This window comes from Macaca mulatta, chromosome 11 (genome assembly GCF_049350105.2).
Source record: "Macaca mulatta isolate MMU2019108-1 chromosome 11, T2T-MMU8v2.0, whole genome shotgun sequence".
Classification (NCBI taxonomy): domain Eukaryota; kingdom Metazoa; phylum Chordata; class Mammalia; order Primates; family Cercopithecidae; genus Macaca; species Macaca mulatta.
This window is the reverse complement of record NC_133416.1, coordinates 81,815,402-81,829,412: the sequence shown is the minus strand read 5'-3', so window position 1 is coordinate 81,829,412 and position 14,011 is coordinate 81,815,402. Positions and strand designations below refer to the sequence as shown.

The following is a 14,011-nucleotide window of genomic DNA, read 5'->3' as shown; positions in this document are numbered from 1 at the left end:
TGCTGACTCAAACCCTTACATTCCTCTAACTTACTAGTTGTGATTTCCTACACAAATAAAGTCTGATTGGATAGCTTCTTCCAAATTGCCCCAATTTGACCAACTTCTCACAGAAGTACAAAGTGGAACTTGAATATTCTGTGTGGGCATTTTTTAAAATTTATTTCACATACAAACACACATATACACATACTTCCTATATTTAAAATCTGAAATGAGAAAAAGATTCCTTTGTGGTCACTTTTGGGTTTGACTTTCTCAGTATACTAGGAAACTAGAAAAACCTCATCTAGTTTCCTCAACTGTAAAATAGGGTTAGTATTCATAGCGTTGTACCAAATACAGTCATGCACTGAATAATGATATTTTCGTCAATGACAGAATGAATACACTACACTGATCCCATTCTATTATAATGGAGCTAGAAATTTTCTATCACTTAGTGATGTTGTAGCTGTCTTAAGCTCATAGGGCACTGCATTACTCATGTGTTTGTGGTGATACTGGTGTAAACCTACTACACTATCAGTTGTATATAAAAGTACAGCACACACAATTGTGTACAGTACTCAATGCTTGATAATGATAATAAATGACTATGTTACTGTTTTATGTATTTACTATATTATACATCTAGCATTATTTTAGAGTATACTCCTTTTACTTATTAAAAAAAAAAGGTTAACTATAAAATAGCCTCAGACAAGTCCTTCAGGAGGTATTCCAGAAGAAGGCAGTGTTATCATGGGAGATGACAGCTCCCTGTGTGTTACTCATCCTGAAGACCTTCAAAAGGGACAAGATGTAGAGGGGCAAAACAGTGATACTGATGATCCTGACCCTGTGTAAACTCAGGCAGTTGGATGTGCTTGTGTGCTAGATTTTACAGAAATGTTTTAAAATAAAAAATAAAACTTCAATATAGAAAAAAACTTATAGAATAAGGATATAAAACCATGTTTAGGTTTTAAGCTAAGTGTTATTACAAAAGAATCAACAAATTAAAAAGGAAGTTTCTACAGAAAAATATTATAGTAAGCTAAGGTTAATTTATTATTAAAGAAAAAATTAAAACAAATTTAATGTAGCCTACGTGTGCAGTGTTTATAAGGTCTACAGTAGTGTACAACAATGTTCTTGGCCTTCATATTGGCTCATCGCTCACTTACTGACTCATGGAGACCAACTTCTTGTTCTTCAAGTTCCATTCATGATAAGTGCCCTATATAGCTGTGCCAATTTTTATCTGTTATACTCTATTTTCACTCCACCTTTTCTATATTTAGATACGTTTAAATACATAAATACTTACCATTGTGTTACAATTGTCTACAGTATTCAGTACACTAACATGCTGTATAGGCTTGCAGCCAAGGAGCAATGGGCTATACCCAATAGCCTAAGTGTGTGGTAGTCTATACTATGTAGGTTTGTTTTGTGTAAATACTGTATGATGTTTGCCAAAGACAGAATTGCCTACTGACGCATTTCTTACAAAGTACCCCTATCATCAGACCGGGCGTGACTGTATGTGCAAAGCCCAAAAATCAGTGACTTGTACACAGATATGCTATATAAAAGGTTATTGTCATTATTGCCATCATCATTATCAGTAGGTTTATACTTCCTTGTTCCCTATGATGTCTCCACAGCGTTTGAAGAAAATGAGATGGAGAGTCGCATCCGCCCCCACCCCCGCCCTGGGAGCCGCCGGGACCCTCGCGTCCAGACCCCAGCACCATGCGATCGGAGACCTTCGAGCAGCGCAGCACCTTCCAACGAAGGGTAGATGTCCGACTTATTCGAGTGCAGCATCCAACCAAAATCCCGGTGATAATAGAATGATACAAGGGTGAGAAGCAGCTTCCTGTCCTGAATAAAACGAGGTTCCTTGTACCTGACCACGTCAACGTGAGTGAGCTCATCAAGATAATTAGAAAGCGCTTATAGCTCAGTGCTACTCAAGCCTTCTTCCTGTTGATGAAGGGGGACACAGCATTGTGAGCGCCTCCACACCAATCTCAGAGGCCTATGAGAGTGAGAAGGATGAAGGTGGATTCCTGTACATGGTCTATGCCTCCCAGGAGACATTTGGGAAGAAATTATCGGTGTAAAACTAAGAAAATGCATCTATTGTAGAATTTTTTCAACTCTTCCTAAGGAAGGAAAAGGGATGTTACCAACTGAAATCGATCAGTTCATCTAATCAGAGATCTTCAAACAGTAGCGTTCCCACCTAGGAGTGTTAGGAAATTGCGTCTGTACTTCAGGCAGAAAAACTAAGCTCTAAGTGAGCACGTTCAGCTTCGGAAACTGTATTATTTAATGTAGGTTAGCTGTTTTCAAATTTTAAAAGTTTAAAAATAAAACTTTGCATGAAAGAAAGAAAGAGAAAGAGAAAGAAAGAGAGAGAAAGAAAGAAGAAAAGAAAAGAAAAGGAAAGGAAAAAGAAAAAGAGATGTACTGTCTTCCCCTGCCTTGGTGATCAGGGAAGCACATGCTGATGTGGAGATGAGGCACTGAGCATTACAGAGGGAAAACTTCCCTAGAGGATCTCCTGGACCTGCTGTGCACTGCACACATGAAAATCAACTTTTAAATGTTACTGAGATTTGGAAGTTATTATTACTACATAACTTAGAATTTCTGACTAATAAATGAGTTTATTAGCAATGCAATATAGCTTCTTAGGAAGTGAATACAGTCTTTACCAGTTTCAAGCTATGTGTCCCTAGGAACTCTGTATTGCTCTAATTTTTTATCTATTAAAAAGAAAGTGAGACTATTATTATTGTAAAGGATTAATATGACAGTAATGTAAACTTTACAGAAATGTAATATGATAGGATGCTTCACATGTAGGAACCCCTTATCAATTATTACTATTTTTAATATTAAATTTGTTATTTTTAAATGAACTAAATACAACACAGGGCCCTTTGGTAACCAGCACGTATAGTGGAGAATTCAGTTAAAACTTTTTGGAAATACAATCTTATCTGTATCTTGTGGGATTTGGTAGGGTTCTAAATTGGAATAATTTCTATGGATAAAATCTGACAATATCTATGTAAAATAGATATACAATTATTTGTACAATGGCTATGTACATACACAGATATTCATTGAAATATTATTTGTAACAGCATAGGAAAAACCAAGTAAGCCTAAATAGCTGTCAACAGGGAATTGGTCTACTAAATAATGACAAATTCACATACTAAAACACTATCAGCCATTTTAAAGATGAGGTTATTAATACATAACAATATGGAAGGATCTCGAAAGATATATTGTTGAGTAAGAAAGGTGAGGTGTGGAACAAGGTATAATACAGTGCTATTTATATGAGCAAAAGATACACATGCACAGAAAATCTTTGAGGCTAGAGGATGCACAAGTGACTGATAACACTATTGCTGTGGAAAGAAGTTGTGTTTTGAGAAAAGTAATTAAATGAAGGATGTATTTCTTATTGTACTTCATAAGGCAGGTTTTTTTTTCATTTTTACCATGCAAACATATCACCTATAAACAAAATAGACAAAAGGAAAGATGATCCATCAGACATACTTTGTCATTATACAGTTCTGTTTTTAAAGAGTTATTTACAGGTAAGTGAATTGAGTGACATTGACACAAGGTTTTTGATACACTTGAGGGTGATTTTGATATAAAATCACAATTAAAAGACAATTTAGAAGAATTATTTTTCAAGTTTAAGACTAAATATTAAAATCATTAAAATTAAAAAAAAAATTGTACCTTTAACTCATTCTACAAATTTTTTACTCTATACATAAATTTATTGGATTTGAATAATGATTTCTAAGGGGACTTTAAGGAATGGTTAGTCTTGTTTCCAGATTTAATTACACATCATCAAATTTTAAACAATAAAGTTCTAAAGTTATTATTTTAGATTTCTTTTTAATGTATTTCAGTTCTCTAGCAACAACAACAATAACAACAAACTTCCTAAATATTTAAACTTCTCTTATATGTCTAATAGATCAAACTTAAATTACTAATTAAACTTTTAGTTTGGTTTCAACTTTAAGCCTGTAGTCGAGATCAATTACTCAATTACCTATTTTTAAACTGTCTTTAAAAGACTATCACTTTAATAATCAAACTATCTTGAACAATATTTTTACAAGAATACCATATATTGCATTGAAGTAGAATTAAGAGCAAATTGTATATTTTACATCTGCAGAAAGGCTAAGTAACTTCACTGAATTCATATAATTAGATAAAGCAAAATTGGATGCAGGTTTGTCTCATTCTAATATCTATAACATTTACACTATGCTACCTGCCTTTTCTGATAATACCAGAAGCCGACAAAAAAGAATTGTATTAACTCATATATTCATATGTTCAAGGAATAGGAGTAGCTTCAAGTGCAATTGGACAGTGGGGCTCAAAAGGTATCTTCAGCATCCAGTTTTACCCACATTCATTTGCGTCTCTGTTTCCATTGTGTTGGCTTCATTTTTAGCTGCAGTGACAAGCCTTACATCTACCTATCATTTAATAGAATGCTGGTGTTTATTTTTTCTAACTTTTCCCAGCAAGGACTGCATCACTTTCTCTTGCTCTATTTTGGCATTATCCACATCTCTGAAATATAGCCAGTGAGATAAACTAAATGGATTCACATAGGTAAATCAAGGGTAACCTTTGGAACAAGAGGGTTCTATTTTACCAAATCCTTTGTGTTGAGAGTGCTGGTGTGTTTGTGTATAATAGAAATGTCAGGTTTTAGGAGGTACAAGTAGGGGGACAACTGAAATTGAAAAAGGAGATTCTGAAGTGGATTCTGCCCTACATCCACCATATTTGTCTTCTGAAAACTTGTCGGAATTCTAGAATCACCTATTAATGTTAAAATGTTTGCTTTAAGTTTAATAAACCAACACCTTTAGTGTGATCTGATTAGCTGTGGGTGGGAGGTGTGAGCAAGTGGCCTATACCGGGACAACCCAAGTTTTCCAGAGTAAATGACGGTTGGCAGAGAGCCAGTTTGAAGACTCTTGAAAGAGAGAACTGGACTGTATGAAAGATGCAACAAAATTTAGTTACGTGACATTTGGCTGTAGAGAAGTCTCTTGGCAGATAGTCAAACCCCAGTTAAGAAGCTAGGTATTGAGTCAAAGCTAAGAGATTGTGATACTAACATTATTAAGTAGGCATGGCCAGTGTTGAAGGAATTGGACCTCTTGGCATACAGTTAAGACAGAGACCAAGGGCGAAGTTCTAGGAACCAGAGCTCTATGAGGCAGTGACCAAGATTTGGCCAGACACAAAGGCAGACTTCACAGCTAGATTGGTAACAGCAGATTTTATAAAAATGAGAAGCTGCGTTCTAACTTAAGATTCTCCTACCTAAAGTAAGTAATAGTTATAATAAAAGTGGCTCTAGGCAAGTGGCTTCAGACTTGAAGAGACAGCTCCGGAGAAGTAGAACCTGAAAGTTTCCAATCGAGGTGCCACGTATCCTCAGAACCAATTTCTTGGCCCCTTCGCTTAGAACATTGTTTTCCTTTCTTTTCCCAAAACACTGCCAATACTTATAGTTTATGTCTTCATAATTTTAATAATTGGCTGAATGTACATTTTTGTGTTCATGTGTTCTTGTGCAATTTACACTTTTAAATATCAGCATAGGCAACAATAAATCAACTAAATAACATTGATGCTAAATAACTAATTTTCAGAATTTCAGAAATGTTAGTGCATAACATAAATACAAGAATAACTGTAGTTGTACACAAATTAGAGAGTACACAAATTTTGTACACAAATTAGATTAGTACACAAATTTGTGTACTAAGTTGTACATAAATTAGTTTAAAAATTAATTTCATTTAAAGTTTAATTCACTGTTGAAGATAACGAAGCTGATCCTATTCTTTAAAAAAAAAAATCTGGCTAAAATTGCAGACACAGCTTGGAGCATCTTATAGTTGCAGAGGTAAGGAAGTTATTTTTTAAGAAAAAACCCACAAGGATGCAGAGGGGATATGTCAGAGGGGCATAGGAGTCAACTGAAAGAGCTCCCAATGGCCCAAGCTGAAACAATTTAGATAGCAAAGTAAACAAAGTATTACAAGATTATAAACCAAAGCATAAAATAATTATCCATGAATCCATTGACATAAAACACTGAATAAGCAAATAACTAGGGGAGAATAGACAAATCTGTGAATCTGAAGAGTTATAATAATTTATGTAGATACTATGTTCTCAAGCAGGTGTAGCATAACTTCCTATTTTTTAAGTGTTGGTGTACATAATGACTTCCATCTAAACAGCACAGTATGGGAAGGGGGAGAAGAGTAATTTGATAGCAGAGAAACTGACAAATACTTCCTCAGCCAGGTGACTATGGTGTTTCTCCCAAGAACAAGTGACATCAAACTAATGAGAAAAGCAATTAATTGTGACAAATACACCACACTAGTATGTTAATAATAGGGGAAACTGTTAATAGGTGTGATGGTACATAGAAACTCTCTGTATTATGCTTGCAATTTTTTTTTTTTGTAAATCTAAAACTATTCTAAACTAAAAAGTTTATTTTTTTCAAAAATACATGAAAGCAACTTTTAACAGAAAACCGCTAATTAAAAAAAACAAAAAAAACAAAAAACACCTCTGCCAAAAGAAGATGTTTACTCGCCAAACCAAATTCCTTGTTGGACCTAACTTTAAATTTAGCCCTTATTTTATTATTCAGTATTTAAATGATATAATTTGACTCTTATAACAACCAACTTTCAAAAAAATTAGTTACTCTGGCACATAAAAATGACCCTGCCTTTATGAAAAAATATTTAAAGAGAAGAAAATGTAATAGACACTGTCAAAATTTCTCGAAATCAATTCATTAAACTGAAAAATAGAGAAACTTAAAGACTAACCCATTTTTTCAAAAACTGGAAAAAAGTGATTTTATGTTAGAGTACTGCAAATACCTACAAGTTTTTGACTAGGTTTCTTTCATATTTACACGTCTGTGAATTGCGGTACTTTCTTCCTCTTATGTACTAGCTCATTCTTCTAAGCGGTCCTAAAGACAATCTTGACAATAACCATCAATCCTTGAAAAATTAAGGACTCCATGAACCTTAATTAATGTATGTCTACTTTAAATGTTCTCATACCTTACTCATTTCTAGAACATTATTGTACCAATGATGTTTCATGTGTTAATTTTATAATTTTTGAAATTAATCATATTTTTAGAACAATTTTATATTTACAGACATATTTCTAACTTAGTACATATATCTTGCCCCCAGTTTCTCCTACCATTAACGTTGTACATTATTATGATACATTTTTTACAATTAGTGAACCTATATTGATACATTATTAGTAACTACAGTTCATACATTATTTAGATTTTCTTAGGTTTTACCTAATGGTTTTTTCTTTACCGGGATTCCATCCAAGGTCCACTACATTTACCTTGGATATCATCATGTTTTATTTGGCTCACCATTTTTTTCTTTGTTAAATTAACAGTTTTTAAAAACAGCTTTACTGAGGTATAATTTATATGTTAAAACCTGCACATATATAATGTATAAAATTTGATGAGTTAGGACTTACACATATATTGTGAAACCACCACCACAATCAAGGCAATAAGCATATGTATTACCTCCAAAAATTTCCTCCTGCCCCTTGTTTTGTTTTGTACATGCATGTGTGTTTGGTAAGAGAACTCAACATGAGTTCTACCTTCTTAAATAATTATTAAAGTGCACAGTATAGAACAGTACTCTAATTATAGGCACTATACTGTACAGCAGATCTCTAGAACTTATTCACTTGCATAACTGAAACTTTATTGAAAAAAAACTCCCCATTTCCACCCAGCCTCTGGAAACTACCATTCTATGCTCTTCTTCTGAGTTTGAATATTTCATTTTAGATTTCTTTTGCTTTGTTTTGTTCTTTTTTTGATAGAAGAGGACAAGGTAAAAACAAAAATTGGGTTTGTACTCCAAAGACTTTTTCCAAAGATTGGTGATTCATTTCCATTTCACATTATCATGGATGAACACTTATCCTGACTTTCATGATGGTTTGAATTCAAGGTAATGTTTTTAACATGTGTTTTTCTGAAATCCAGTGTATTCACTGGATTCACGGAAGAACACTGGGTGTTCTTTGTGTTCTTGTTCTTATATGAAAGGAATTGGCACTTCAGCTTCAGAACAAATTTATGACAAATTCAATTTGTCTGTGATTTGGATCTAGATTAATTACTAAGGCACCATTCAACAGTAATGGCTTCAAACATTTAAATACCCTGTGAAACTGCAATTAATTAAGGCTCTGCTGATTCTTTTTTTTTTAAATTTATTTATTATTATTATACTTTAAGTTGTAGGGTACATGTGCATAACGTGCAGGTTTGTTACATATGTATACTTGTGCCATGTTGCTGTGCTGCACCCATCAACTCGTCATTTACATCAGGTATAACTCCCAATGCAATCCCTCCCCCCTCCCCCCTCCCCATGATAGGCCCCGGTGTGTAAAAGCTATGCAATGAATAAGGAACGAGGGAAGAATTATAAACCTGGATGCTAAGTTCAGAGCAAAATGTCCATAATCTCCTCACTTTTGCAGTATCTGTAAATAGAGGGAAGGGATAGGAATTATGTGAATAACATTAAATAAAAAGTACATAAAAACTTGGAAGTTATTTTTCGTTAAATTTGCTATGTATTCCAGTTCAATGAAATGCCTGTGAGGAAAATAACTACTTGAGGTCGAAGACTAGTTCCATTGTCGCTGTTCAGAATTTTTGAGAGTGAAAGGATGAATATTGGTCAACATTCCAAGTTTAAACTTACGTCTTTTAAAACGTGATTTTGTAAGTTAAACATCTATGTTATGCCTTAAAAATTCAACATGAGTTCTACCTTCTTATTAAATTGCATAATTACATAATATAGTAGAGTATTATATGTGCTCTACTGTGCAGCAGTACATACAGGATTTGTGCTTAATATTATCAAAGGACAAATTAAAATTATAGAAAGTCAAAAATGTCATAACACATCTAAATAGACATTTGTTTGTAGTTTTTTTATACAAAACCTTTTTCCCATACAACATAAAAATTCCCTTTTTGTGGGCACAGTCGTGAGGGTAATGAGAAGCTGGTTGGTACCCAGAACTTACACAAATTGTACAAGTGGGAAACTTATTCTTTCCAGTTGCATTAACTCTTACTTTACTTTTAAGTAAAAATTTTATTTTTATTTAGCTTTTCTCTACCAATTTCTATGGTATTTTTGTAGCTTCTTTCCATGTATCTGGAGTGATAATAGTACCAAGTTTCTATTCATATTTTTCATGCACCATCCTTTCACCAAAAGTTTCCTTCATCATAGAAACAACAGCAGCTTGAAAACAGTAACTGCGTTTAGCCATTTTAGATGGCTTATACAAATGGAATCATGTCCTTCAGTCACTGACTTGTTTTACTTAGCATAGAGTCCCCCGCTCATTCATGTTGTTGCATATGGCAGGATTTCTTTCTTTTTTAAGATGGAATAATTTTCCATTTTATGTTTATATATATACATACACACATATTCACACAATACACATACACATAAAGAAAATGTGATACATATATGTGTTTTCTTTATTCATCTGTCAGTGTGTAGTTAGGTTGTTTCTATATTTGACTATTGTACATAATGCTGCAATGAAGATAGAAGTGCAGATCTCTTGAGGTCCTGGTTTCAATTCTTTTTGATATATACTCAGAACTGGGATTGCTGGATCATATGGTAGCTCTATTTTTAATTTTTTGAGGAATCTCCGTATTATTTTCATAGTGACTGTACATATTACATTCCCACAACAGCATACAAGGGTTTCAATTTCTGCATATTCTCATCAACAGTTAACTTTTGTTTTTTTGGAAATAGCCATACTAATAGGTGTGAGGTGATGTTGTAATTTTGATTTTCATTTCTCTGATAATAAGTGATATTGAACATGTTTCATATACCTGTTGGCCATTTTGCAGATGACACGATTTTTAAAATTTTTAAATTTATTTCTATAGTTTTTTTTAATGTTTAAGTTCAGGGGTACAAGTGTAGGTTCATTACATAGGTAAACTTGTGCCATAGGGGTTTGTTAGACAGATTGTTTCATCACCCAGGTATGAAGCCTAGTACCCTTTAGTTGTTTTTCCTGATCCTCTCCCTCCACCCTCCAAAAGGCTCCAGTGTATATCGTTCCACCCTATGGGTACATGAGTTCTCATCATTTAGCTCCCGCTTATATGTGAGAACATGCTGTATTTTATATGTAGAAAATCTTAAAGCCTCAACAAACGAACTGTTAGAACTAATGAATGAATTCAGTAAACTGCAGTACAAAATCAACATACAAAAATCAGTTGTGTTTTTTACACTGACAGCAAACTATTTGACAAGGACATTAATAAAACAATCCCATTTTCAATAGCATCAAAGAGAGTAAAATACGTAGGGATAAACTTAATCTAAGAGGTAAAAGGCTAGTACACTGAAAGCAATAAAACATTGATGAAAAAAATTAAAGAAGACATAAATAAACAAAAACATTCTGCATCCATGAATTGGAGACTTAATATTATTAAACTGTTCGTTCTACCCAAAGTGATTGATATGGTTTGGCTGTGTCCCCACCCAAATCTCAACTTCAATTGTATCTCCCAGATTTCCCATGTGTTGTGGGAAGGACTCAGCGGGGAGGTAATTTAGTCATGGGAGGCACTCTTTCCCCTCCTATCTCAGGACAGTGACTAAGTCTCATGAGATCTGATGAGTTTATCAGGGGTTTGTGCTTTCACTTCTGCCCCATTTTCTCTTGCCATTGCCATGTAAGAAGTGCCTTTCACCTCCTGCCATGAGACTGAGGCCTTCCCAGTCACGTGGAACTGTAAGTCCAATTAAACCTCTTTTCTCTTTCTCTTCCCAGTCTCGGGTATGTCTTTATCAGCAGCATGTAAACAGACTAATACAGTAAATTGGTACCAGTAGAGTAGGGTGATGCTGAAAAGATACCCAAAAATGTGGAAGCAACTTTGGAACTGGGTAACAGGCAGAGGTTGGAACAGTTTGGAGGGTTCAGAAGAAGACAGGAAAATACGTGAAAGTTTGGAACTTCCTAGAGACTTGTTGAATGGCTTTAACAAAAGTGCTGATAGTGATATGAACAATAAGGTCCAGGTTGAGGTTGTCTCAGATGGAGATGAGAAACTTGCTGGGAACTGGAGCAAAGATTACTCTTGATATGTTTTAGCAAAGAGACTGGCACATTTTGCCCCTGCCCCAGAAAATTGTAATACTTTGAACTTGAGAGAAATGATTTAAGGTATCCGACGGAAGCAATTTCTAAGCAGCAAAGCATTCAAAAGGTGACTTGGATGCTATTAAAAGCATTCCATTTTAAAAGAGAAACAGCACAAAAGTTCAGAAAACTTGCAGACTGATGGTGCTGTAGAAAAGAAAAACTCAAGCTGGCTGCAGAAATTTGCATAAGTAGCAAAGAGTCTAATGTTAATCCCCATGTAAGCGACCGTCATAGAAGCCCCTCCCATCAGAGGCCCAGGAGGAAAAAGTGCTTTCTTAGGCTGGGCCTATGGACTTTGTGCAGCCTAGGGACTTGATGCCCTGTGTCCCAGCAGCTCCAGCCATGGCTGAAAAGGGTCAATGTAGAGCTCAAGCTGTGACTTCAGAGAGGGGAAGCCCTAAGCCTCGGCAACTTCCACATGGTGTTGAGCCTGTGAGTGCACAGAAGTCAAGAATTGAGGTTTGGGACCTCCATCTAGATTTCAGAAGATGTATGGAAACACCAGTTTGCCCAGGCAAAAGTTTGCTGGAGGGGCAGGGCCCTTATGGAGAACCTTGGCTAGGGCAGTGCAGAAGGGAAATGTGGGATCAGAACCCCGACACAGAGTCCCTACTGGGGCATCATCTAGTAGAGTTGTGAGAAGAGGCCCACCATCCTCCAGACGCCAGAATGGTGGATCCACTGACAGCTTGCACCGTGTGCTGGAAAAGCCACAGACACTCAACACCAGCAGGTGAAAGCAAACAGAAGGGAGGCTATACCCTGCAAAGCCACAGGGATAGAGTTTTCCAAGACCATGGGGACTAATCTCTTGTATCAGCGTGACCTGGATGTGAGACCTGAAGTCAAAAGAAATCATTTTGGAGCTTTAAAAATTTGACTGTCTCACTGGATTTCAGATTTGCATGGGCCCTGTAACCCTTTGTTTTGGCCAATTTCTCCCATTTGGAATGGCTGTATTTACCCAATACTTGTACCCCATTGTATCTAGGAAGTAACTAGCTTGCTTTTGAATTTACATGCTCATAGGTGGAGAAGACTTGCCTTGTCTCAGATGACACTTTGGACTGCAGATTTTTGGGTTAATGCTGAAATGAGTTAAGACTTCAGGGGACTGTTGGGAAGGAATGATTGGTTTTGAAATGTGAGGACATGAAATTTGGAGGGGCCAGGGGCAGAATGACATGGTTTGACTGTGTCCCCACTCAAATCTCAACTTGAATTGTATCTCCCAGAAATCCCACGTGTTGTGGAAGGGACTCAGGGGAAGGTAATTGAGTCATGGGGGGCTAGTCTTTCTTGTGCTACTCTCCAGATAGTGAATAAGTCTCACGAGATCTGATGGGTTTTTCAGGGGTTTCTTCTCTTGCTTCTTCCTCATTTTCTCTTGCTGCCACCATATAAGAAGTGACTTTCACCTTCTACAGTGATTCTGAGGCCTCTCCAGCCATGTAGAACTGTAAGTCCAATTAAACCTCTTTTCTCTTTTTCTTCCCAGCATCAAGTATGTCTGTATCAGCAGTATGAAAACAGACTAATAAAGTGATCTACAGATTTAATACTGTACCCATCAAAATCTCAATGACATATTTTTTTACAAAAATATAAAAAAGATCTTAAAGTTCCCATGGAACTACAAAAGTCCCTAAATAGCCAAAACAATTTTGAGAGGAAAAAAAAAAAAAAAAAAAGAACAAAACTGGAGGCATCACATTTACCAGTTTCAAAAATATATTACAAAGCTACAGCAATTAAAACAGTATGATTTTAGCATAAAGACAGACATATAGGCCTACAGCGCAGAATAGAATAGAGAGCCCAGAAATAAACTCACACATACGTGTGTGGTCAACTGGTCTTCAACAAAGTTGCCTAGAATACATAATGGGAAAAGATTCTTTCTTCAATAAATAGTGTCGAGAAAACCTGATATCCACAGGTAAATAAATAAATTGGACTCTTATTTTATACCATATATAAAAAGTAACTCCAAATGGATTCAATATTAACGCTTAAATGTAAGACTAGAAACTAGAAAACTCCTAGAGGAAAACATAGAGGAAAAGTTTCACAACATTGGTCTTGTCAATAATTTTCTAATTATGACACCAAAAACACAGACAACAAAAGAAAAAAATAGGTAATTGTGACTACATCAAACTAAAAACCTTCTGCAGAGCAAAGAAAAATAATCAACAGACTGAAAAGGTAACCTATATAATGTAAGAAAAGAATTGTAAAACAAGTATATGATAAGAGTTTAATTTTTTAAATAAAGAAATCCTACAACTCAACAGCAGAAGAAAAAAAAACATTTAAAAATGGGCAAAGATTTGAATAAACATTCCTTCAAAGAACACAAACAAATGATCAACAGGTATATGAAAAGGTGCTTGACAATTTTAAGTAGTCCTAATCAGACATTTTGTAGAGTGTCTCTCAATTGGGATTAGACTTACTTTGTTTGTTTGTTTGTTTGTTTTCATTAATTATCTGGTGTTATCTGTTCTTAGGAAGAAGACCACAGAAACAAAATGCACTTTTATCACATCATACCAAGGGTAAATATTATCAGTATGAATTTTTTCTTTGTTGATTGTATCCTTGGTCAACCTTCCTGAGGTGG

At 35.1% G+C, this 14,011-nt stretch overlaps 1 pseudogene; it reads left to right on the top strand.

The window, feature by feature from the left end:
- Positions 1-1,740: 1,740 nt before the first annotated feature.
- LOC100430812 (microtubule-associated protein 1 light chain 3 beta pseudogene) lies at positions 1,741-2,114 on the top strand (annotated as a pseudogene).
- Positions 2,115-14,011: the final 11,897 nt, after the last annotated feature.